This window comes from Cricetulus griseus, chromosome 5, assembly GCF_003668045.3.
Source record: "Cricetulus griseus strain 17A/GY chromosome 5, alternate assembly CriGri-PICRH-1.0, whole genome shotgun sequence".
Lineage (NCBI taxonomy): Eukaryota > Metazoa > Chordata > Mammalia > Rodentia > Cricetidae > Cricetulus > Cricetulus griseus.
Window position 1 is genome coordinate 11,345,319 of NC_048598.1, and position 23,722 is coordinate 11,369,040.

Here is a 23,722-nt window from a genome sequence, read left to right on the forward strand (position 1 = left end):
CAACTCTTTAGAGACGTGACCCCGCTGAGTGAGTGTCCTGGGATTCCCTCCCATCAAACCTGAATTCAGGTTCCCTGCAAGGCCCTGAAACATTGACGGTTCAGCTTTGTGCAGGTCACAGTTTTATGTAGAACTGCAAAATGAACCTGCCTATAAGTTATATAGAGCTTATTTAGAACCAAGCTGGCATTTCAAACCAGGTTTATGCTTTCTAGAAGAACATTTATTAAACTTTATAAGATTTCTTGCAATATTATAACATGGCCCTAGATGAGTTTTCCCCAATTTACTTTTAAGTGGTGGGTGCATGATGGAGAGAGGCTAGTAAATTTTAATTTTAGATATGCTGTGCAATTATACAATCATAATGAACACCATGTGTTAACAGTGGGTTGTGCACTTGCTACATGGATGTGAATGAGGGAGAGCAGATCGTGTGTGTGTGTGTGTGTGTGTGTGTGAGTGTGTGTGTCTGTGTGTGTGTGTGTGAGTGTGTGTGTCTGTGTGTGTGTGTGTGAGTGTGTGTGTCTGTGTGTGTGTGTGTGAGTGTGTGTGTGTGTGTGAGTGAGTGTGTGTGTCTGTGTGTGTGTGAGTGAGTGTGTGTGTCTGTGTGTGTGTGTGAGTGTGAGTGTGTGTGTGGTGTGTATGTGAGTGTGTGTGTGTGTGTGAGTGTGTGTGTGTGGTGCTTATATTCAACTCTATTTATATGTTATTCCATATGTTGAACAAACTAATCTTAAGGAGAAGGAAAGGAACTCTTAAAGTAAAATTTCTTTATTATTTGTATTGGGTTTAAAAAGTAAAAGTATATACTTTAAGTAAATTTGTTCTTGAGCAAAAGAATGCTCAAGATTGGGTAGTATAAAAATGATGATAGGAGCTGGAGCAATGACTCAGTGACAGTCTCTTTAGTAGTCATGTCAGTTTTTGTGTGTATGTGTTTTTCTGCTTCAAAGGGTTTTAATAAATTAATTATAAGTATTTGTATATGGATTTTAATCTTGAAAATAAACACTTAAAAAAATAAAAACATTATGAAATACTGAAATACTTTTTTGTTTGTTTTTAAATTCTAGTTCCATTTATCATTCAAGTGGCAAGTCTTTCCACTTCTTACTATAGGAATTTTAGGAAAGGATGTTGGGAACCTTTTGTGGTCAAGACATTTTAAGAATGAAAAAGGCTCTTGATCTTAGCAAGCTAGAATTAAATAAATTAGTGTTCAAGCCTCTAAATGCCAGCTGTTTGGCATCCAGGGTTCATGGATGGGCTCTCTGTTGAACTGATGGGTGGTGAAGCTAAGCTGTTTTCCAAACTTTCCTCCAGTTCTGCAGACTGTTTAGAAAGAGGCTTTTCAAGAGGCTATAACTAAAAGCAGGGTGCAAACAGCAGTCTTTGGGGTGATGTCTTTGATGTATGTGAGGAGGATTCTCCCAGGAACGGAAGCTTCTCATTGGCTCATTGTGTCACTTTGTGACTGTGTCCCATGACTACTAGCCACACATCACTACAGCTTAGCAGACTGTATCCTCTGAGGCACAGGCTGTAATACACAGACAAAGGAAAAGCAGCACGGTGTGTCAGAGACATCCAGCTGTGGGAAACAATTACTTAAGAATTAACGTTGCTAGCATTTTGTAAGCAGAAAAATGAAGGCAACTTTTTATTTTGTTTTCTTGAAAAACTTTTCATCCTTTCTCATTTTCTTTCCCATTTTGCTGACCTCATTTAAGAAAGTAATTTTGTATTGTTCTTTCATGAATGTAGGTCATTTTGAGGTCAATCATAGATGAGAACTGTGCCCTTCAACTGTTGTTGGCTTGTTTCTAAGTAGTACATATGAGCTATAAAGTAAATTGGTGTTACCAAGAAGACTTACATTAGCATTTGTAACTCTGTGGTCTCCAGCCTTGCAGGTATCCTAAGTGATTTGTTGTTTCTTTGTTTGACACATATTCTCACTATGTACGAATAGCTCAGGCTGGCTTCTTATTCAGGATCCTCTTGCCTCAGCCTCCCAATCCCTGATGTTACAGGTGAGAGTCACTTCATAATAAGTGACTCTTATTATAATTGTTATAATTGTTAAGTAGGCTCATTCACTCATTTATTCATCATGTACAGTTATTGATTGCTTTTATATAGCTGGCTTTCTCTATGCTTTGCATTCTATATGTCACAGTGAGGAAAGCAGGTGTTTAAGGGATAATGCGTGCACATCAGTTATGTATCTGGCATTGTTAAACCTGGGATTATGCTCTGTGGAGACACAAGGAAGCACTAAATAAGTACTTAAAAACTAAAGTAATTTCAGATACTGCATTAGTCAGAGTTCTCTAGAGGAACAGAACCTAAAGGATTAATCTATCTCTCTCTTCTTTCTCTGTCTCCATAGTTACTTATTTAGATTTATTAGAATGGCTTACAGGCTGAGGTCCAGCTAGTCCAAAAATGGTAGTCTACCAATGGAAGGTCCAAGAATCCAGTATTTGTTCAGTCCACAAGGCTGGATATTTTAACTAGTCTTCAGTACATGCCTGAATCCCAAAGAAGTAGGCTCCAGGGAAGAAATAGACTTGCCCAAGAGAGTGAGGACCAGCAGGCAAGAGCAAACTCTTCCTCTTCCATGCCCTTCATACAGGCTGCCAGCAGGAGGTGTGGCCCAGACTAAAGGTGGATCACCCCACCTCAAAAGATCTGGATGAGAAGTGGCTCTTCCCACTTCAAATGACTTAATTGAGGAAAATACCCCTCACAGGTGTGCCCAGCTGCTTGGGTTTCATTAATTCCAGATGTAGTCAAGTTGATAACCAAAAATAACATCACAGATAGGAATTAGAACTTCAAAAACACCAACACAGGGAGAGCTGTTAAGACCCTGGCCTGGCCTACTTTATGGTTGCTAGAGGAGATCAAAATGAGTATAATCACAGGTAAATATAGCTGCCATAAAGGAAAAGTAAAGGGTGCTGTGAAATGAGGGTGTAGGAGGGACAGGGAAAGAGTGCAGGCAGCAGTGGTGTTTGTGCTGAGTGGAGCTGTGTCTGTGCCTTTGCCGACTCCTGTGGCAGGTGGAGCAAAATGAGAAGCTTGAAGCACAGAGGTTTATGGATTGTCATTGTGCAGGCTGAAAATCTAAGGTCACAATGCCAGCGCAGCTGGTTCCTTCTGAAGGCTGAGGGGCAGTTGGTTCTGCTCTGTCTGCTGGCAGTTTGTTGCAGGTTTTACAGTTACCTGGTGGAGGAACACGTCACCCTGATCCATGTCATCTGTTCACATTGTGTTCTTCCATGGTCTTCGTCTGTCAGGTTCCCACTTCTATAAGGACATCCTCATGTTGGATTAGGGGCCATTCTGCTCTCCTGTGCAACCACCTAAATGAAGGGCGGTCACAACTTTTGTTGCCAAATAAGGTCACATTCTGAAGAGATGGTTTTATTCCAATGTGATTTGATAAGGTACAAGAAATTGTTTCTTGGGCTGTTTTAACTTTGGTATGTTTAATCTGTTTCTGGAGAAAATAAAATATTTTCAGAAAATACATTGCAAAGGTCTTTTTCAGAAACTGCACTCAGCTAATGTCTCATGAGCAGGATGCTGAGTGGAAGATGAAGCTTTGGCTTTGTTGAGAAATTTGAGCTCTGCAGGGTCAGGGGTGGGATCTTGCTTGTTTTGTTATTTTATTTTATTTTTTTAAAGATTTTATTTATTATGTATATAACATCTGCTTCCATGTATATCTGCACACCAGAAGAGGGCACCAGATCTCATAAGGGATGGCTGTGAGCCACCATGTGGTTGCTGGGAATTGAACTCAGGACCTCTGGAAGAGCAGTCAGTGCTCTTAACCTCTGAGCCATCTCTCCAGCCCCATGTTTTGTTATTTTAAAAAGAGGAAAACAAAGAGACATTTGTAAGCTAATGTGTAATCCAGTAGAGAGGGAGACCTTGGGGGTACAGAGGAGACATGAGAATTCATTGATGATGTGAACTAAGTAGGGAGAGGAGAGAGATCTAGCACACACAGAAGAGCTAGCCTTAGAGCTGAGAATGGGGTGGGGCAGGGAGGTGTCAGGAGATAAAGTACTGGTAAGGCATTGCTCTGAAAGTGTGTGCACCCGGGTTCAGATCCCCAGCAACCAGAGAAGAGCCAGGTAGACATGGAGCCATCCATAATCCCAGCACCAAAGAGCCATAGACTAAGGGTCCTTTGGGCAAATTGGCTCTGAGATCAGGTATGGTGAGAGATCCTGCCTTAGTAGAGTGTGGAGCAATTGAGAGAACACACCAGACATCAACACATTCATGTGAGCACAAATACCTTTACACACGTGCACACACCTACATGCTCGAATTCATGCGTGGGTATGCTCTAAAGACATAGACATACAGAGACAGAGATGAGAGAAATGAGGACAGGTAAGGTGACAGAAAGCTACCCGGGAGCTGGTGGTGATGGGTGATCACTTGTGAGTGCTAGTGTGTTAGCAGTGTGGTTGTAAGGAAGTAGTTCACTAGTCAGCTGGGGGGAGGGAGGGGGTATGGAGGGTTCAGGAACCAGGGAGAGGTGTGAAATCATTAGCTGAAGAGAAAAGAGTAAGTCCTCACAAAAGACAGGGCTTCATCTGGGTGTGGGCACATGTCGATGTTCCCTACACATAGGAGGCAGAGCCATGGAGGATGGTGGCTTTGAGATGAGCCTGGGCAACGTTGCAAGACTGCCTCTAATATACAGAAACAAGCAAAAGACTGTGTTTTCAAGAGACTGAAGGTTAAGGCTGACAGCAGCTGATTCCAATAGATGGCCGCAGACAGTGAGATGGTGTACTAAGGTGAGTAGGACACTGAGAAGGAGCTCTACTCAGTCATTTCCCCAAAGCCGCAAACCCTACAGTCCCGCTAGAAGGCAACTGAACCAGATGCAGGATGCGAGTTACAAGAGTCGTATTAACAAGGAAACGGGTATTTCGGTATGTCCCAAAATAGGTATTTAATAGTAAAATAGGCATTGAATAGTAAAAATGTAAGCATATTATGTAAGTAAATCTTCTAAACCACTGGTGAATTTGGGTTGTATGTTTTCTGTGACAAATGCTTATGTATGCTCCTCCCCTTTCCAGTGAGCGAAAAATGAAGCTGCAAGCTGCTGTTCAGAAGCTTCTGGAGTCCCGTTGGTAGTCACTGGTTAGAAATGTCAGATATCATATGCCCTTAGGCTATACTATGAAAAATTGACAGGTGCCACATGCTTGACAGTGGCTTCCAAAGTACCAAAGATCAATAGTGTACATCTTTGGTATATCTGCCACCAGGCTAGGGACGCGATTGCTCCTGTGTGCTTAATGTGTGGGCACTGCCCCAGCAGGAGACCAGGAGTTGTACCTAGATGCACTTTAATTCTCCCTGCTGGCACCAGTGTGAACGAGGACAGCAGCACTCAGGTCCACCAAACATCCTCAGAGCTGGGCCCCTAGAGTTCAAGCCCCTTTAGGGAAAGTGTGCTGTGTAAGGGGTAGGAAGTCTAGAAGACCACCAAGGAAGGAAAGGTATCTGAGTATTTGTCAGTGTGAGGTTTTCAACCCTCCTTGTGTTTTCAGTGTTAAAAAGTAAAGCCCAAGTTTGATGTCTGAATGACTTGGTAGATAGAAAACTAGTTTGCACAAGATTCCCAAGCCTCTGCTTTTAAGTGACCATCCAGCCTGGGGAGTCATTACCAAGCCACTTGTTCTGCAGTACACCAAGGATGCTACTTATGTATTAACTATGGACTTTTCCAGTCTCTTTGAATGCATTAGTGTTCACAGTGGTTAAAAATAGCTCAAAGCTCATTTCTGAGATAGCTCCTTTTAATGTGATACTTAATAGAAACCTTTAAAAACCTAGAAAGCCTAGAAAGTGTCTTTATCTTGAGGTTTCTCAGGGACCCTGTCTTAACCAATGAGGTGATTTCTCTTCATTTAATTATAGTATTGGAGTATTTGACTTATTTCAAATGTGTGTTGTCACTAGAAAAGCAAGATTTTCATGCTGTTAAGTGTGCTTGCTGGTAAATGCAAATAAAATAATTTTAGACTAATGCTGTTGGTTTTCTTGATGGAGATTTTATTACTCTGTATCTAAAATAGTTATCATACTCCATTTTAAAACAAGTTGGAACATAAAAATAAAAGTAGGATGGATCATGAGATGATAAGTGTTTTGTCAGATTAACATTTTATTTTACAAATAGCTAAATAACTTAAAAGCCTTTTCTTTCCTTAAGTTTGAGTTCTAAATCATGGTGGCGCTTGGAAGGGAAAGCTGCACCTGTGGTAGAGGAGTGTGTGGCAGAAATCTGTTTACACAGCTGTGTAGTGATGTCAGCTACACAGAGGACATTCACAGAGTCATGGAATGAGTCTCACTTCCACACAGCTGTCAGCTCTGCCTTGGAAATCACTAATTAAAGGATAACTTCAGAGTTTGACTACATCATACTCCTCAGCTCACTAGCTGTCCTCTGTCTGAATGCATAAGTTCAGTCATAAGTATATGTTGGCCAGTTTCTGAGAGAATTTGGGCTCTTGGTTAAGACTGCTTCATATTTGTGGTTTATGCTTTCATTGCATCTATTACCAGCTGTGTTTGTACCAAACTGTACATCCATTAAACTTTATTGCAGTTACATGGGCACTTTTGGTGCACTTTACTAAAGTTACAGAATTGAATTAATTTGGCCTGTGTGAAAGCTTCCTTTATCATTAATAAATTTCATGTAATCCATGTTTTGGATAGATTGTATGATTCATACCACTACTAGAATATAAATAAATACTTTAAAACTAAGCATTAGTAACAATACAGACTGAGAATTTATTCACAGGACTTTAGGGGTTTAGAAAAGTATCTGATTCGAAAAAGTGAATAAAATGTTGCCACTGCCTGTGTGTCACCATCACATCTCTTCAAAAATGCTTACCTGAAAGAGTTAACGGACTGCAGGTGCTTTCACTGTTTGTTGGACACTTGTGTGTGTCTTGAACTCTGCTCAACTCCACAGACACCAGGACACAAGGGTCACATCCTGCCCACACATGCTCTCTTTTCTTTGTTCCTGGAGAGAATATTAAGCAGCAACTTGTAGTTACCAGCAGTTGCTTTCTAGACTCGCCAGCATCTGATAGAGCAGATCTGCACAGCATAAATAATTGGTGGCATCTTTGTTAGACCCTTAACCCTGGAATACTCTGCAATGGATGCTGCATTTGAAAAGGGCCCTAAAGAGAAGTAGATTCACTGTGTGTCTGTTTCTACACTGGGCAAAGTCACATCAGGGTTGTTTTTGGGTGGGGGGCTCCTTATTTTTCTTGTTTAAACAATTTAATTTCCAAGTTGGGTGCAGAATCACGAAGTGTTTGCAGTCATGTGAGTTTAATTTTGTGTTTTTACAGCATGTAGCATGGAAATGTTACCCACTGAGCCCTCTCCCAAATCACAAAATATGCTGTTTTGTACAGTTGGTATCTGCTGTAAAGATTACTAAGCTATGTAGCTTAAGGAGAGCCCAGAGCTCACCAGGTAGGCTAGCTGGCCAGCAAGCCCCAGGGATCCTCCTGTCTCTGCTTCCCCAGAGTGGGGTGAGGGTGTGTGTGTGCTATGGTGCTCACTGACTGAACTCTTTCCCTAATCCTGAAATTCATTATTTTGTGTAATTAATAATGCTGTAATAAAGCATAAAATTTTTGCAGTTTAAGGAGACAGGAAATGCCAGTTACCCTGATTTGATCCTTATAAATTAATGCATGTATCACGTAATACTTCATAAATATGTATAAGTATGTCAATTAAAAATTAATGAGAACTAAGAGAGCCTTCAAGTAGCAGGAAAACAAATAGCTTGCTATGAAATCAAAGTGTCCTTCTAACTGTGATTTATTCTTTGGCTATATTAGACAGCAGAAGAAAAAAAAAAGATTACAGTATATTCGTACACTTCACTAAACTTTTGTTGAACTTATTTTGTTATTTGAGGTTCCCGTCCCCAAACATCCCCATAGAAAATCAGCAGTGACAGGGATGTGAACTCTGGTCTGGGTGTTGGCATGTGAGAAGCATGGTCCTATGCAGTGGTGAGGTCTGGGGTTTGGAGGTAGTGTGCATGACTGTCTGCCTCCCTACCTGTCTGTCTGCCTGCTGCCTGCTGCCTGTCTGTCTGCCTCCCTGCCTGTCTGTCTGCCTCCCTACCTGTCTGTCTGCCTGTCTGCTTCCCTACCTGTCTGTCTGCCTGCTGCCTGCTGCCTGTCTGTCTGCCTCCCTGCCTGCCTGCCTGCCTCCCTGCCTGCCTTTTACAGCAGGAAGGATGAAACAGAGAGAACCTGCACCACAGATAGCTTTGATTGTGCTTCAAAGTCTTGGAATGTAGAAAAGCAGTGACCGGAACCAAGTACATTAGTTTTCTCCCCCATGAGGAGCCATCTCACAGTATGTTCTAGTACTGGGTAGTTAACTGTACTCTTTAAATGCTTTCCTACAAATGGTTAGAAGTGAAATGAAGCTATTAATGAGTTAGCTCTGTTTTCATTGATAGCCAGATCATATCAAGTATGCGCTTAAGTATGTCAACAGCCGGTGGAGATGTGCTGTTAGATCACATTCTAGATGTGGCTTTTCAGTGAACTTGAAAGACGTTGATTCGTGGCGTTTGGATTGTTTTTCCACTTTCCCTTTTCTCTCAAAGAGGTCACGTTGTTAGTGGTAAGCGTTCAGTAAAGGTAATTAAAGGACATAAGAGTTAGCTGAGGATATAGTCAACTGTAGAGAATTTGTCCAACGCCCACAAAACCCTCTGCTGATCCCAGCATGGAAGAGGGAAGGGAAGGATCCTTGGGAGAACTTTTCTAAAATTTGAGATTGAAACGCTCCTCACGTTTTGTTTGATGCAGCACAGATCCAAGTGGTGATAATTTGTTTTATTCCCGAATTTGTACTTGAGAGTGAGAGTGCTTTAGTTTTTCAAGTACATACTAAACAAATAGAGTGGGTAAGGTCTGTGTACACAGCCCTTGTGACTCTTCCCCAAGCTTATTTAAGCTTTCTTAGCAGGTAAGCCAGCGGCAATCACTAAACCACTCATGTTGTTAAAATATCTTCTTCCCCTACTTAATAGTTGTCTTTATTAGTAGGACCAAGATACATATTTTCAGAAGAAACTTTTGAAAATTAAAAACTTTCAGTCAGACTTGTGCCAATGCTCAATTGAACTTTTCAACTTCCAGAATCCAGAAATAAACATATATTACTGTATGCAGATGTAATTACCTTCAAAACATGTACCACAGGGCGTTAATTTTATGCTTTGAAGTTAAGATCAGAAAAAAGCCTTCCTACGAGCTGTGTAGGCTATTATTAGTGGCCCCTTTGCTTTCTCTAGGACAGCTCAGAGTTCTGTGCTCTCAGAATCGGGATGACAAGGACACTGGGACCTTCCCTCCTCTCTCAGTCTGCTCGTTCCTTCCTCTACGTCACTTGCTCTCTCAAAAGGGTGTGGGCAGGCTGACTAGATGGCTCAGTGGGTGATGGTACTTATGACCAAGCCTTATGACCTGAACTCAGTCTCCAAGTCCCACGTGGTGAAGGAGGGAACAGATTTCTGCAAGTTGTCCTCTGACCCCTCCAATGTGCATGCCATACACATAATAAATAAATAAATAAATATAACAAAAATGTATAACACAAAAAGGAAAAAGCACAGTCGCTTCAAATCTAGAAATGTAATGAGAAGCCCTGTAAAACTCAGGGATTTTTTTTTTGTTTTGTTTTGTGGTCTTGGCTGTCCTGGTTCTTACTATAGACCAGGCTGGCCTCAAACTCACAGAGATCCACCTGCCTCTTTCTCCTGAGTGCTGGAATTAAAGGTGTGTGCCACTGACGCATTCAGTTTTTAACAGTCTCAAGAGACAATCACTAAGAGCATCCTGCTGACCTCCAAAGTTAAAATTCTTTGATTAAAGTAGAAGGCATGCTTTAATTTTATATAAGAATAAGGATTATTTTAGAAGTTTGTGGCAATTGTACTTCTCCATATAAAGGTTCTGAGCTTGAATCTTGGTGCTGGTTTGACTACTTGAAAAGCTAGTAGGATGTGGATGTGAATTCCAAGACATCACTCTTGGCAAAGCAGGGAGCGAGCATCACATTGCCTAATGTCCGCAGGGATGGGTGAGGGAGTGCATAATGTCCCTTCACTGAGGGAGGGAGATGTGCGGATGCATGAGTGACTCCAGTGAAGACGGAGGTTCTGTCCCGCCTGGTCCCATAGCCTCTTTGCCCCAAATAAACTGTTAGCCGATGGCAAGGGCTCCTTATTGGCTAGCTCTGTCTTAAATATTAACCCATATCTATTAATCTAAGTATTTTCACATGGTCATACACAGAAGGACCTCCCCCATCAGGGTCTCACTTTTTTATATAAACTCGTCTTGAATTCCTGGACTCAAGTGACCCTACTATGTCATTCTCATTGGTAACTGAGAGACTAGGCCATCACCAGATCCATCTCTATCTTGGTGTTCTTCAGGTGGCTCTGCTGAACTGACTGAAGATGGCACCCTTAAAGATACTAGGGCCTTTTTATTGTCCAGGACTCAAGGCTACTTCCTAATATATCCTGTCTATATAAGCATTTGCTTTCAGCCAGGCCCCCACTGGAAGTCTAACAACACTGCCTTACTGGGGTATTTTGTGTGTCTTTATATTTCATAGTCTTTAATTCTGATATAATATCCTTACTCCTTTCTCATTTATTATTTCCTTATTTCTTATCTTTTTATAGCCATCTCACAGAATTTTATCTCATATAAACAAATTTCTGAAGCAAGACTGAGTATGGCTTTCACAATTTTGAACTGTTTGAACTTCTGAAATGTTAATGCATGGCTTTTCAACATCTAAAGTAGCTTCCTCCGCATTCATGAAATACCTGACTCCAGTGTCTTCAGTCTCAGAGTCTGGCTGGTTTCAGGTTCTTTCCTTCCCACACCAGAGAATGTGATGGATCCATGTGATGTGTCTGTGCTAGTCTTTAGCAATGGAGACACATGTTTCTAGTCAGATAACAGTTTCTTATAATGTCTAATGCTTAGAAAATTAAATTGCATATTTTTTTATTTCATGCTGTAAAGAAGGCAAGTGTAACTTTCCCCATAAATACCTAAATTCTGACTTAGGGAAGATTTCAGTTTGCCAGATATAATCCCATACTGAGCCCCCTGCTTTCATTTACACTCGGTAGAACGTGGTAACAAAATACAACTGCAACCCTAAAGAGAATGCTCTAATTAGATTGAAGCTAAGATACATTGTTCTGCATTTTAGCAGATTTCCTGTCAGGAGCTTCTATTGTAAAAGTAAAGTATCACATTTTGAAATCCTATATGCAAACCAGAAATATTTTGGAAGCTTCCCAAAGCTGTTAATATCATGCTTTGTTTTTAAATCCTTACACATCTCAAGATTGTATTCTTAGGTCATCTGCTTGCACTCTTGTTATTTCGTAAAGCCTGAAATGCTTTGGCCTATTTTTTTTTTTTAATACAAAACTTTCAAATCTGAGGCTTCTCTCCTCTGAAATTTAACACTGAGTTTTTCATGACAGGAAAGCTCTCCTTGCAGACAAATGTGGAGCCTGCAGTAAACTGGTCTTGCATTCACTTTCACATTTAAAAAGGCAGGTATTGCTGGTTTTTTCCTTTGGTGTTTTAAGAAAAGCTGGCATTGAATTGTATGTACAGTGGAAGACGACCTTGTACTTCTGATCCTCCTACCATCTCTCAAGTGCTTAGGTTTTTTTGTTTGTTTGTTTGTTTTTTGTTTTGTTTTGGTTTGGTTTGGTTTTTTTGCTTTTTGAGATAGGGTTTCTCTGTGGCTTTGGAGGCTGTCCTGGAGCTAGCTCTTGTAGGCCAGGCTGGTCTCTGCCTGCCTCTGCCTCTGCCTCCCGAGTGCTGGGATTAAAGGCATGCTTGGGGTTTTTAATAATTTCCTTTGGCTAAGTTAAAGGAGACTAGAATTGCAGTGGAGTCTCCCAATCTAAGACTTTTTCTTCCCCGAGACCCACAGATGCCTGTGCCTTCTCTGCTAAAGTACATATTCCAGTTTTTGATCTCTTTAAATGTTTGATAGCTTACTGGTTAATATTAAGTGAACTTCATTCTTGATGATCAAAATATTTCTTGTATTGTTGATAAGATGCATATGATTTTCTAATCATAATCAAATCAAACAGAATATATAAGATAAAACCCAAGTTTCCTCTCTTGTCCATTTCCATGACGCTTTGTCACTACAGTAAAAATGCAATATATGTAATAGTAACACATTGTGACATGTGACTTGTTTAGTCAACACTTGTTAAGTGTAAATATTTAACCTGGCACATAGTATAATGTGCTTTATACTATACAGAGGCCTAGTGGTAATAGACCCTTTGTCTTTAAATGTAGAGTAAGAAGGCAGAAGAGAGATATAAATGGCCCCAATTAAAAAATGTTTAAAATTGCCATATGATAAGTGGTGTAATAGAGCTCTTAGGGTCATGTGACTGATAGTAGGATGTCAGGATTTCTGTTTCAGGCAATCAGAGAAGGCTTTATGGAAGACATGGTTGGGCATGTGCTTTTTAGAGAAGGGGTTGTGGGAAGAAATTGGAACTGTAATTAAATGGCATTGCCCGTAGAAGGCATAGTATAAGTACAGAGAGAATGTGTACAGACTTGCTCAGTGAAAAGCAAGTTCCACTCTGTGACCCAACTCAGCATCCCTCATGCTGGGGATTGAATCTGGGGCTTCCGGCATGCCAGGCAAACACACTCACTATCACCAAGCCACACCTTCAGCACAAGGAGGAAAGCAAAATGTGTTTTGGAGGTCATCTGACTAGGAGTGAGAAAGGACCTCAATATTGGATCTTGTATTCCAGCTAAAATGACTGAACTTCTATGCGTCTGGGTAGGGGAGCCATTAGCATTTATTTTCTGTGTGAGGGCAACTTGATGAGATCTGTCTCTTCAGCTGGTGGACATAGAAAGCCTGTGTCGCATAGGTTGGAAAAAGTATAAACTATACATTAATCACATCTATTAGGGAAGATTCAGCTGAGGTTGCTGCAGGGTGGGATTGACGGAATGGGTGACAGTGGCTAGTGTGGAAATCAAAAACGTCGTAGCTGCTCAAAGGTCAGATTGACTCCCACTATACCTCAGGGTGCAGCATAGAGCTAGCAGTCCATAAATAGCTATCAAAGTGGAATCTTGGGGTTTAAATGACTGAGAGAGTAGATCTGAAAACTCTGGGCTGGAGAGATGGTTCAGCGCAGAGGACTAGGGTTCAAATCCCAGCATTTCCGTGGCGGCTCATAACTGTAATCTCAGCTTCAGGGGATATAACCTTCTTGTCTGGCCTCTGTGGACAGACCACATGGCGCATACACCTATACTCTTAAAGTAAAATTTGTATAAAAAGAATAGAAAAACTCAAAAAGTCTTTGATGCTGACAATTTTTGTTTTAGATTATTGACTTTGAACAGCCAGCAAGACATGTAAATGAAATGTCTTGCACAACAGAAGCTGCAAAATAAAGCAGCAGAAATTGGGTGTGATGATAGAGACAGAAATCGACAGAAGGAGCAGAAGACAAGCTAGGCACTGCTCAAGGTTTAGAGTAAGACACTCCAGAGGGTCAGGCAAGGACACGCCCCCAGTTGAGGTTGACAAGGCAGAGAAGATTGGAAACTGAGTTAGAAGAAAAGAGGATGCCCGAAGGGTTGGCAGGTGGAGACGTGCAGCAGAACTGAATATTGAAAAAGGACTAGTGAGTCTCACTGGGAAGCAGCAGTTGCGTCAGTGTGGGGAGAGGAGGGAAGAGGGAGGAGGCCTGGGTTGGGTTAAGCAGCTCAAGGACAGGAACAGGTCAGCTAAGGAGCCCTAGGACCAGGAGGCCAGAGAAGGGAGTTCTTAGGTGGGAGAAAGCTCCACGGTTCTTGTGAGTGAAGGAGCTGAGAAGAAGAAAGAACGAAGATGCACTTGAGGGGGAAGAAAGAGGCAAAGCCATGTGCCCTGGAGCTAGAGCGAGGCTGCAGTCTTGAGTGTGCTTGGTGGGAGTTGTGTCTGCACTCTCCAGTTCAGCAGCTGAGTCGGGGTGGATGCTGAGCACCCAAGTGGTGCTGAGGCACTTGAGCATTCAAGTTCTCATTTCTTTATGTCTAAATTAATTATTATAATAATAATAATTATTATTATTATTGGGTTTTTTTTGAGACAGGGTTTCTCTGTGGCTTTGGAGGCTGTCCTGGAACTAGCTTTTGTAGACCAGTCCAGGCTGGCCTCAAACTCACAGAAATCCGCCTACCTCTGCCTCCCGAGTGCTGGGATTAAAGGAGCATACCACCACTGCCCGGCCTAAATTAATTTTAAATGAAATAGTCCATGTGGCACGTGGCAACCTTTGAGGTTACCCAAAATAACATAGTTTTGTTAGGAAAGAGGGTCAGACACTGCAAGTGATAGGGACAAGTTCTAGAAGACATTTGAGGAAGAGGCATAAAAGGGTGGAAGAAACTCAGAATCCATGTTTCCTTTTCTTATTTGAAAATAGACAGCTGGGCTGAGTGTTGGTGGTGCACGCCTTTAATCCCAGCACTCGGGAGGCAGAGGCAGGCAGATCTCGTGAGTTTGAGGCCTGTCTGGTCTCCAGAGCAAGTGCCAGGATAGGCTCCAAAGCTACACAGAGAAACCCTGTCTTGAAAAACCAAAAAAAAAAAAAAAAAAAAAGAAAAAGACAAAAGAAAAGAAAATAGACAGCCGGTTCCAGGAGGCAGCATGGAGGGCTTACAATATCCCTGTGGATTTCAGTGGGTAATCTGGCAGATGGGAGGGAACAGCACTGCAGAGAGACACCTAGACATGATGGTGAGCTTTAGGTGGCCTCCCTTTCTGGAAGCTATTTTCATTAAGGTTAGGGGAGGTGTTTGTAGTGTGCCCCTTGAGTAAATCTTTGCTAAGCAAGTGAGGATGGCCAGGGGCATGGTGGATTGGAGCTGGGGGCCCTGAGAGGAGAAGGGGGAAGAGCACATTCCCCGGCTGTCAGGCTGCAGGAGATAAAGCCACAGTTTTCATCTGTGAGAATTACAGATCTGGAGATAGGATTTCCAACAGGAAATGGGATAAGGAGATTAACAGATGACAGTTGTCAGATAAGAGGAGCACAGAGGATTGATGCACAGTTTCCAAGTGCACAGGGCCCCTGACTATATTGCTAGCTTACCTTTACTCTGCCTTTGTTCCCAACCCACCAACATAATTTGGGATATAACCTTAAATGGTAAGACTGGGTTTATTTTATCTTTTTGTAGTGGCCTCCAGATTTGTCAAAACTGAATTCAGAACCTGTGAGATCATCTTTCCTAACATTTAAATTTTGTAGATAGAGAATGTATCATCTGGGTTGTGAGCTCAGAGATCTGAGCCTGGGTTTCTAGGTCTTTACTGCCTGCCTGCCTGACTCCTGAACTGTGGGGTAACTTGAGTAACCATGGCTTCTGATCTCCATCTTTAGTAGGTATCTAATGATTTGTATGCCAGAAACACTAAAACACAGCATGGAGTACTGTCTGTAGCTTTACTGGGGTTTCTTTTCTGAATTTATATTTGCAAATTACCAAGCAACTGATGTGACCATTCTGAAAAGACACCTTGCTGGAACATTGCTCTGTTGTCTCTGAGCTTATTCGTGCATTGCCACCATGACATTCAGCAATAAGGAAAGCACTGGTGCTAAGTATCGTAGTACAAAGCCTGCACTCTGGTCTGGCTTCAGCTGGGAAGGAGTTTGTCAATGAGCAGCTTTATTTCACTTTAAACAGTACCAAGTGTGTTCCTTCTGCCACCCTGCCCCTTAAACCCTCTTCTGTCCTCCTCTGGACTTCACAAAGAAGAAAGATACCCAAATTATACAATAAAAAGTAAAACCCTTTCAGAGAGCATTAGAACTTCATAAGGCTCTTAGCATTTCCTGTTTTTGTTCTGGATAATATGTAGAAACCTGCTGAAGGGGTTGAAATTAATCATATTTGTTTGGTTTTTATAAAATAGTACTATGTGTGTGTGTGTGTGTGTGTGTGTGTGAGAGAGAGAGAGAGAGAGAGAGAGAGAGAGAGAGACAGAGAGACAGAGAGACAGAGAGACAGAGAGACAGAGAGAATTCTAATAATACTTTCTTTTGCCTGTTGTACACACACCCTGCATTTGAAAAGAGGTCAGACAGAAGCCAGCAGCTGCTGCAAATGCAAACGAAGATATACAGGTTTGGGAGCTTGAGAGGTGGATACTCTAATACTTTAGGGAGTTTCTTGAAGCCATGTATGGAATCAGCTCTAAAGTATTTCCATTTCTTGCAAGGAGAAGCACAAAGAAATGGGATTAGTCATTTTAAAAAGCTAAACCAAAGTATTGTGCAGGTGAGCAAAGAGTGTTAAAATACCTTCTTTTAAATTAGTTAATATAGTTTTCTTGAGGATTTTTAGCTGTCACAGTATTTGGAGTATATCAGACTTTGATGTTCAGGACTGTGGTGGTTTAAATAAGTATGGCTCACATAAACTCGTGTGTTTGAAGGCTTGGCCCATAGGGAGTGGCACTATTAAGAGACGTAGCCTTGTTGGAGGAAGTGTGTCACGGAGGGGGCGGGCTTTGAGGTCCTATATGCTCAAGCTACGCCCAGTGCAGCACACAGTCTCCTGCTGCCTGCAGATAAGATGTAGAACTCTCAGCTCCTTCTCCAGCACCGTGTTTGCCCGCATGCTGCCATGCTCCCAGCCGTAATAATGGGCTGAACCTCTACAACTATAAGCCAGCCCAGTTAAATGTTTTCCTTTGTAAGAGTTGCCATGGTCATTCTTCACAGCAAAAGAAGCCCTAACCAAGACAGGGGCTAATATTTTTACTCAACTAAATGCTTCCTTCCTTCCTCTCCTTGACTTTGCCCCTACTCCACCCCCCAGGTTGACTGCCTTTTACGTAAATTTAGGAGTTGTAGAGGTGAAAAGTTATCTTAAGGGTCCTAGGTATTGTCTTCTTAAAATATGGGTCTGATGACCAGCCGAAACTTCTAGATAACCAAGTTTTCTAGCCTACCTCCAACCCTGATGTCTGCCTAAGACCTTCGACATCAGAGTCCATGTGACATTTCCCATTAACCTGTGTATCCACAGCCCTCTGAGGAATTCTGATGGACACTCAAGTTGAGAGCCACTGGCTTTATGGCAAGAATTTTATACCTTCCTTAGTTTTTTATTGAGACATAATTAACTTACCCAGGATTTCACTGTTTGAGTGTCTGGTTGAGTTGATCTTCACTACATTGTACAGCTGTGTAGTTCTGAAACATTTCATTCCTCAGAAGGAAACTCCACACCTATAAGCAGACAGTCCCACTGCTAGCTCCAAACCCCAGTTCGGGGTGACCACTAGTTCACTTTTGTCTCTGTGGTTTGCTGTTCTGGATGCTTTCTATCAGGACAGTCATGGAATATGTGGCCTTTTGTTTCTGCCTTTCACTTAGTGAGGTTTTCAAGGTTGACTCAGGCTGCTGTGTGCCCTTCTCTGTTTTTATAGCTGGGTTGTATTGTACTGGAAAGATACATGGGTAACATGTTTATCCATTACTTGTTTGATAGACATGCAGGTTGTTGTTTCTCTTATTTATTTATTTATTTATTTATTTATTTGTGCTGTGAGTACTTATGTCCACATTTTGCAAGAACTTGTTTTCAGTTCTCTTAGGTACATAGAATCCGTTATCATCTGTGAATGTTAAGCCCAGAAAGTCACTGGAAGCAAGTGAGCTGTGAATCATCTCATTCATGATTGTAGTCCTGCAAGTGAGCCCATGTTAACAACATTCTCACCAGACAATCAGTAGAAACCTGGCTTTGTGGAGATAGCTCCCTGATGTGTATTGCTAGTTCCCTAATGTTAACACGCACGTCTAACAGCAGTGTAACTATGCGTTTATTTCACACATACATTTTTTTTCTCTGATTTCTGTGTCCCAGGCAACTCTTCAGCAGTGCCCTTAAAACAGCAAGGTCACAAACAGAAAGCACAAACACTGTGAAAAATGTGGCATTCAGTGAGTTGCCAGAGACAGACCTGTTTGATCTCCCCCGGGACATGTGTACCAGCAAGTCAGATTTCCCACCGTTGCAATGGCATGGTTCAGTAGTTGTGAAAGTACCGCCAGGATTATTTGGAGGGCTATAAGTAAGTTATATCTAACAGAGTATGAACCCAGGAATAATGTATTTGATGCTAGGCACCAAGTGCACCTGGCAGTGGAGTTGCTGGATCAAGGGATGGCTCTGATTTTAGGGGTTCCTGAGGCTGTCAGCAGCAGCATGGGGGCATTCTGGCTTCTCTGCTCTTGAGGATGTTTGGAATTCTTCTTTCTTTGAGAATATGAAATAATATCCATTTCTTTGTGGTCTTTATTTTTACCCCCTGAAATCACTAATGCATATTAGTTACTTGAACGTCTTGAGAGATAGATACCTTTTCAAAACCTTGGCCTCTTCTAAAGTGGATTGTCTTTTTATGGATGACTTCTGGTTTTTGTTTTTAAACATGTATCTGGATGGTAGACTCTTAAGTATATAATTTGAGAATATTTCCCCATGCTGTATATATGTATTACTTTCTTGAGCATGTTCTTTGATGTATGAAACATCTCCTTTGCTCATGCTTTGGAAACTTGAATATCTATTCTTCATGTAATTAACTAATCAGAATGTCCCAGCAGAAAACTGTTCACACATTTCTATTATTAAAGACATGAAGAGTAGAGTTTATGGTTTCAATAGATTGTCACTTGCTTTCTAAAAGGCTATCATTTATAAATATATGGTATTTGTTTGTAGGGACTTATAAAGATTTATATAGAACTTTACACTGACATCCTTAGGCCCATCTGTTTATAAAAAGCAATGTTAAATCCATTTAGACAATGGCTACTTTTTTGTTTGGGAAAATTGAAGCAGAAAAACAAAACAAAACAAAAAAAACAAGCAAAAAAACAACCAACCAACCAAAGAAACCACCTATCACTACTTTGGCTATTACTTCCTTCTTAAAAAACTAAAACAAAAAGAAGAAGACTCTGCCTCACAAAACTGTGACCTTTCTACTTTGAAAGCAGGGTCTCTAGAGCCATTTGTGAAAGAACACAAGCTCACAAATGTGGAAATAAACAGTTATTGTTGTTTATTTGTGTTAGTTTAGATGTAGTAGCCAATGTGTCAGAAACTGAGTCTGTAGTTCTTAAACTAGGCTGAGCAAGCAAACAGCATCAGCCTTCCTCTTCTAAGTAACTCGAAATCCAGAAGATCAAAGGACATTATAACCAAAAACAGCCCTGGTTGCAATTTCCTTGTAGAAGCAGGAAAAGGCTAGAAATTACATGTCACCTTCATATCCTGGCTGGTTGACCTCGGTTCTCAGATCAAGTCCCTCTGTATGCCAGCTGTTGCCATTATTAAGACTTTGCCCCAAGGGGTTAAATAGGAGAAAAACTCGAGTGTCCTATCCCAGAGCAAACACAGAAGTCCCAGCCCCTTACATGCCCATTCAAAGCACTCTGAGTGTGCCTGTCACTCACTCCTCCTGCTCGGCTCCTGAGTGCTCCTGCTTTCTGTTGTGCCCAGTTCTGCGAGTTCTGCAGCCTGGCCGGTCCTGCCGCCAGATCAGACTGAACCCAGGAGTTTCTTCTTTTAACAGAAGGTAACGTCTTTATTTCTGCTTCTCTAGGTGGGTGTTTGTTGTTTTAAAGGAATTTCTTTTTAAACTGTTCCTATTTTTTAAGGCTGTATTTTACAATCCAATTACTGCTTTTCAGTGTAATTTCTGAATAGTGTTTTAACACTTAAAAATTTTTGCAACATCCATTTGAGTTTGTAGCATGGTACAGTAGAAGAAGGTCTGCTATTCCTAAGTTTATTAAAATCTGCTTTCTTTGTGGAGTTGGAAGGAAACCTAAGATTTAAAGTGGAGTATATTGTTTCATACCTTCAGAGTTTCATTTAATCTCTGCATGAATGGGGGGGGGGTGTTGAAAATGTGCTCCTACCATAAGCAGTTGATAAAAATATAGGTAAAGAATCATAGCAATAATTTTGCTCACATCTTACAATTAAGTATTTTTTAAAAGCAATAAATTAGTCTTCTACCTATGAAGAGAGCCCACTAGGAGCCAAGCGTCAACAGCAGGTTCAGTTTTGCCCCAGATCATTTCAAATGTTCAGCCCAGTGTACTCCTCCAAGCTGCATCTGAGCTGATTAAATGTTGTGCCTTGTGTGTGCTTTTATTGTACCAGTGATGACTGCATTAGGACTGGATTTACTGCTTTACGTCCTGTTAGCAGCAAAATGGGTTTTTCTGTATTGACTTTGTTTAAACTGAGAGTGGATAATTTATATGTAACTGGCAAGAGAAAAAAGAAAAAAAAGTTCAAACTAGTCTTAATTCGTCAAGTATGTTTCTGTGTGGTAACAAAATCTGGCATCTCTCACTCCGGTTTCGGGTGAGCTGGAATGCCTTTCAGCAGGGGCAGTACAAGGCTTGCAGAGCAGGATTCATAATTTGCTAAGAGCTTTCTTTAACCAAGAAGTACCCATGTGGACATAAGAATGAAATATACTCCTTTACCCATAGAGGAGGATTCTAGATCCCAACGCTTGTAGATGGGAGCTCCAGTTCACTGCTGGCTGGGCCGGCACTAGACCAGAAGTAAGCTCTGGACTGGGGCAGGGTGTGGGTAGAGGTGGGAGCGCTAGGGGTGCTCTCTGCTTCTGTGGCTTTAATTCCCAGTGGCTCCTTCTGCTTTTTAGTATGCTAAAATAGTTATCTTGTTTAATAGTTCTTTAGTTTTGCCTCTCTAATTGCTTCTCTAATAGGATATTTTTTACTGTCAAATACTGAATATTAGGATACTTACAGAATTATACTTCATTTGGAGTATCTTGTGCTTTATTGTATCTTATGTTATACACCTGAAATTAGGAATTGTGAGCATAAATTACTTGTAGTGATTATAGAGAATATGAAATTTCTGAAATGATTGCTCTACAGTGCAGTTTAAGAAACACATGTTAACCTTGTCTCAGCTTGAGAGACGATCTGTTTAAGACTGACTCCTTTGTCTTCAGAGCTTATATTGCACCAGCTACCCCTTTAGATAACTCTTGAGAAAACTCCTTTTCTATGGTTGTTACTCCAAGTTCTTCTCCTTCTGTCTTTATGACTGTGAGTCCTGGGACTGCATGTGAGCTTTCTCACGGTATGACCCTTAAAACACAAATGTGCATGGTGTTCAGCCTGGACACACACTGTCATACATTGAACATTTCCTACCTTTAAAACATTGCAATTATTGATCATACCCCCAATACAGGAGATAAAATTGAGATAAGATCAAGACAGTGATATGGAATGAATATATACTTTTTAGTTGATATATATATATATATATATATATATATATATATATATCCACATCTATTATATAGCACATATATGGTAGCTTTGAGAAATAGAGTGGAATGTTGCCTTCACATTTTTATTATCTCATTTTAGTTACTATTAAATAGGATCATTTAATGCTGGCATTTGTATTTAAGTTATAAGAGAACTTACAAGGAGCACAATAGGTGCTCCTCATATAGGTCACTAAATAGGGTTATTTACCCATTTAACTGAAAAATATGGGTTAATTACTTTTGCAAGCAAACAAGAATCCCAGGTCAACAGTAAATGCTGTTTCTGTTCATCTGATACACATACAGGAAAAAAAAAAAGCATGTATCAGAATTCAGGAGCATTGTAGTGATAATTTAAGTAAAAAATAGAAAAATAACTATGAGAACTATACCCTGACTTCACTAAACGTAGATATACTACTGAAATTGAAGAAAGAAAAGCCTTTGCAAGTCCAGTGCTTTCTAAATGTAAACACTTCCAGAGTCTTTTCATAAGACGATTCCCTTATCAGGGTTGCAGACAAATATTTGAGTGATGCTTCCCTAGTTGCTCAATAAACTAAAAGATTCCCCCTTAAGACATTTTTGCCAGACTGCAGAGAAGGACTCATTTGGGAAGCTTCCCTGGACACTTGATTTGCTAGTGCTCAAAGTTCAGAGATCAGCAGGGGGTGGGGGTTTGGGACAGACGGCATTTGTAGGGACATTAATTCTCAGTAAACATGCCACCATTTAAATCAAGTAGTTCTAATGCTTTCTTTTGAACAAGCCCAGTCTTTGACAGAATGAGAGAAGTTTCTTTTTAAATCTTCACATCCTTTAGTGTGGTGATAAATGAAAGGAAGAGTTTCTTCTTGTCTTACCTCAGTGAAGGGTGTTTACTCCAGGCTGGTAAGTTCTGAGGGGTTGGGTCTATAGTATGTGGAGTGTTAAGCATCATGTCATCCGATGTCTACAGATGAGCCTGTGGCCCGCTCTCTGTTAGTCGGCTCAGTGACGTGATCCAGCATGGCAAGGGAAAGCTGGAGTCCAGAAGGTAGGTTGTCTTGTTGCGAGTTGAATTTTCTTGAAGAAAGAGTGTGTTCCCGTGACCTTAAGACAAAGACTGTTTATTTCCATAACACTTTGTCATTCTTGTTTGGTGGGGCTGTCAAGCTGGGAGGCAGCCTTGTCATCTGTAGGCTGTGTGACTGGAGCTTTAGAAATGTAAGATAAGTGCAACCAGAATTGTTTCCCCTTTTCTTGGTGTGAACTTCAGGGAACACGCTCTTCTGTTGGAGGAGCTGGAGACCTCACTTTAGAAACTGACCAGTGATTATAAATATGCTTTTCTTGAGGGTTAAATAAACTCATTAGTCAAATTAGCTATTTCCTAAACTGCCTTCAGAAGACCCACAAGTCACTGAGACTGTGTGACAGTTTGTTTCAGGTTTTTGTGCATTGTACAAAGGAATTCTGCAGTTGTCTCTCATTTATACTGTTGTCTTAATAAGGTTTCTGTGCTGTCTTTGCCTCTACCCTTACAGTGCAAGAACTGCCACCAAGGAAACAGGTGGAGATGTGTTTGCATTTCCTGAAATATTTTCTAAATGTTGAGTATTTCGAGTGACAGTTGGATCCTCTTAAAACTGATGAACATTAATTTTATAAACTATGAATTGCTGCCTTGGCTGCACATTAGAATCTCTCAGGAGCTTTAAAAAAAATCACCGATGGCCATACTATCACAATATGAATGAAATTAGAATTGCTGGCCAAAGGTCCGTTTTGTAATTAAAAAGGTATACATCGCTGAAGTGATTCCAATGTGTAGCCAGGTGGAGACTGGTGTGACACGCATGTGGTTTTGCAAATGTGTGTTGTATCCATTGCATTTCCCTTAAGACCTGTGATCTAATGTGTGCCTTGGTTGGGGTGGGAGTTGGGGAACCACCTCATTGTTTGACATTTCTGAGTTGGGATGCTTCTTTGGCTTTAGTTCATATAAATTTGGTTATAAGGATTAACACAGTACTCCAGATTTAGAGTTAAAAAACAATTCAGCTTTGTGGAATTTAACTCTGAATTGCAAAGATAATGAGTCTCATGTCTCTCACGATGCTTACTTACAATGTGAGTTTGAGACATGGATGCTATGTGGTGTGATCATTTCTGTGGCTCTCCA

The 23,722-nt window shown here is 41.0% G+C and overlaps 1 protein-coding gene and 1 long non-coding RNA gene across 9 annotated transcripts in view; one reads left to right on the top strand and one right to left on the bottom strand.

The window, feature by feature from the left end:
• Positions 1 to 23,722, top strand: part of Disp1 (dispatched RND transporter family member 1) — a 137,838-nt gene that overhangs the window by 57,330 nt on the left and 56,786 nt on the right. Inside the window, exon 1 of one of the 8 annotated variants that reach the window (XM_027418782.2) lies at positions 19,781 to 19,803. The exons of the other annotated variants lie outside the window; for them this stretch is intronic. The gene's annotated coding sequence lies outside the window, so the exon portion shown is untranslated. Of the gene's footprint in view, positions 1 to 19,780; positions 19,804 to 23,722 lie in introns of those variants that run through there. 8 annotated transcript variants of the gene reach the window in all.
• LOC118238831 lies at positions 1,171 to 22,646 on the bottom strand. Its single transcript, XR_004770061.1, has 4 exons — positions 22,422 to 22,646; positions 21,018 to 21,072; positions 6,959 to 7,093; positions 1,171 to 3,511 (listed from the first exon to the last, which is right to left on the bottom strand). It is a non-coding gene; the product is annotated as an uncharacterized LOC118238831 (long non-coding RNA).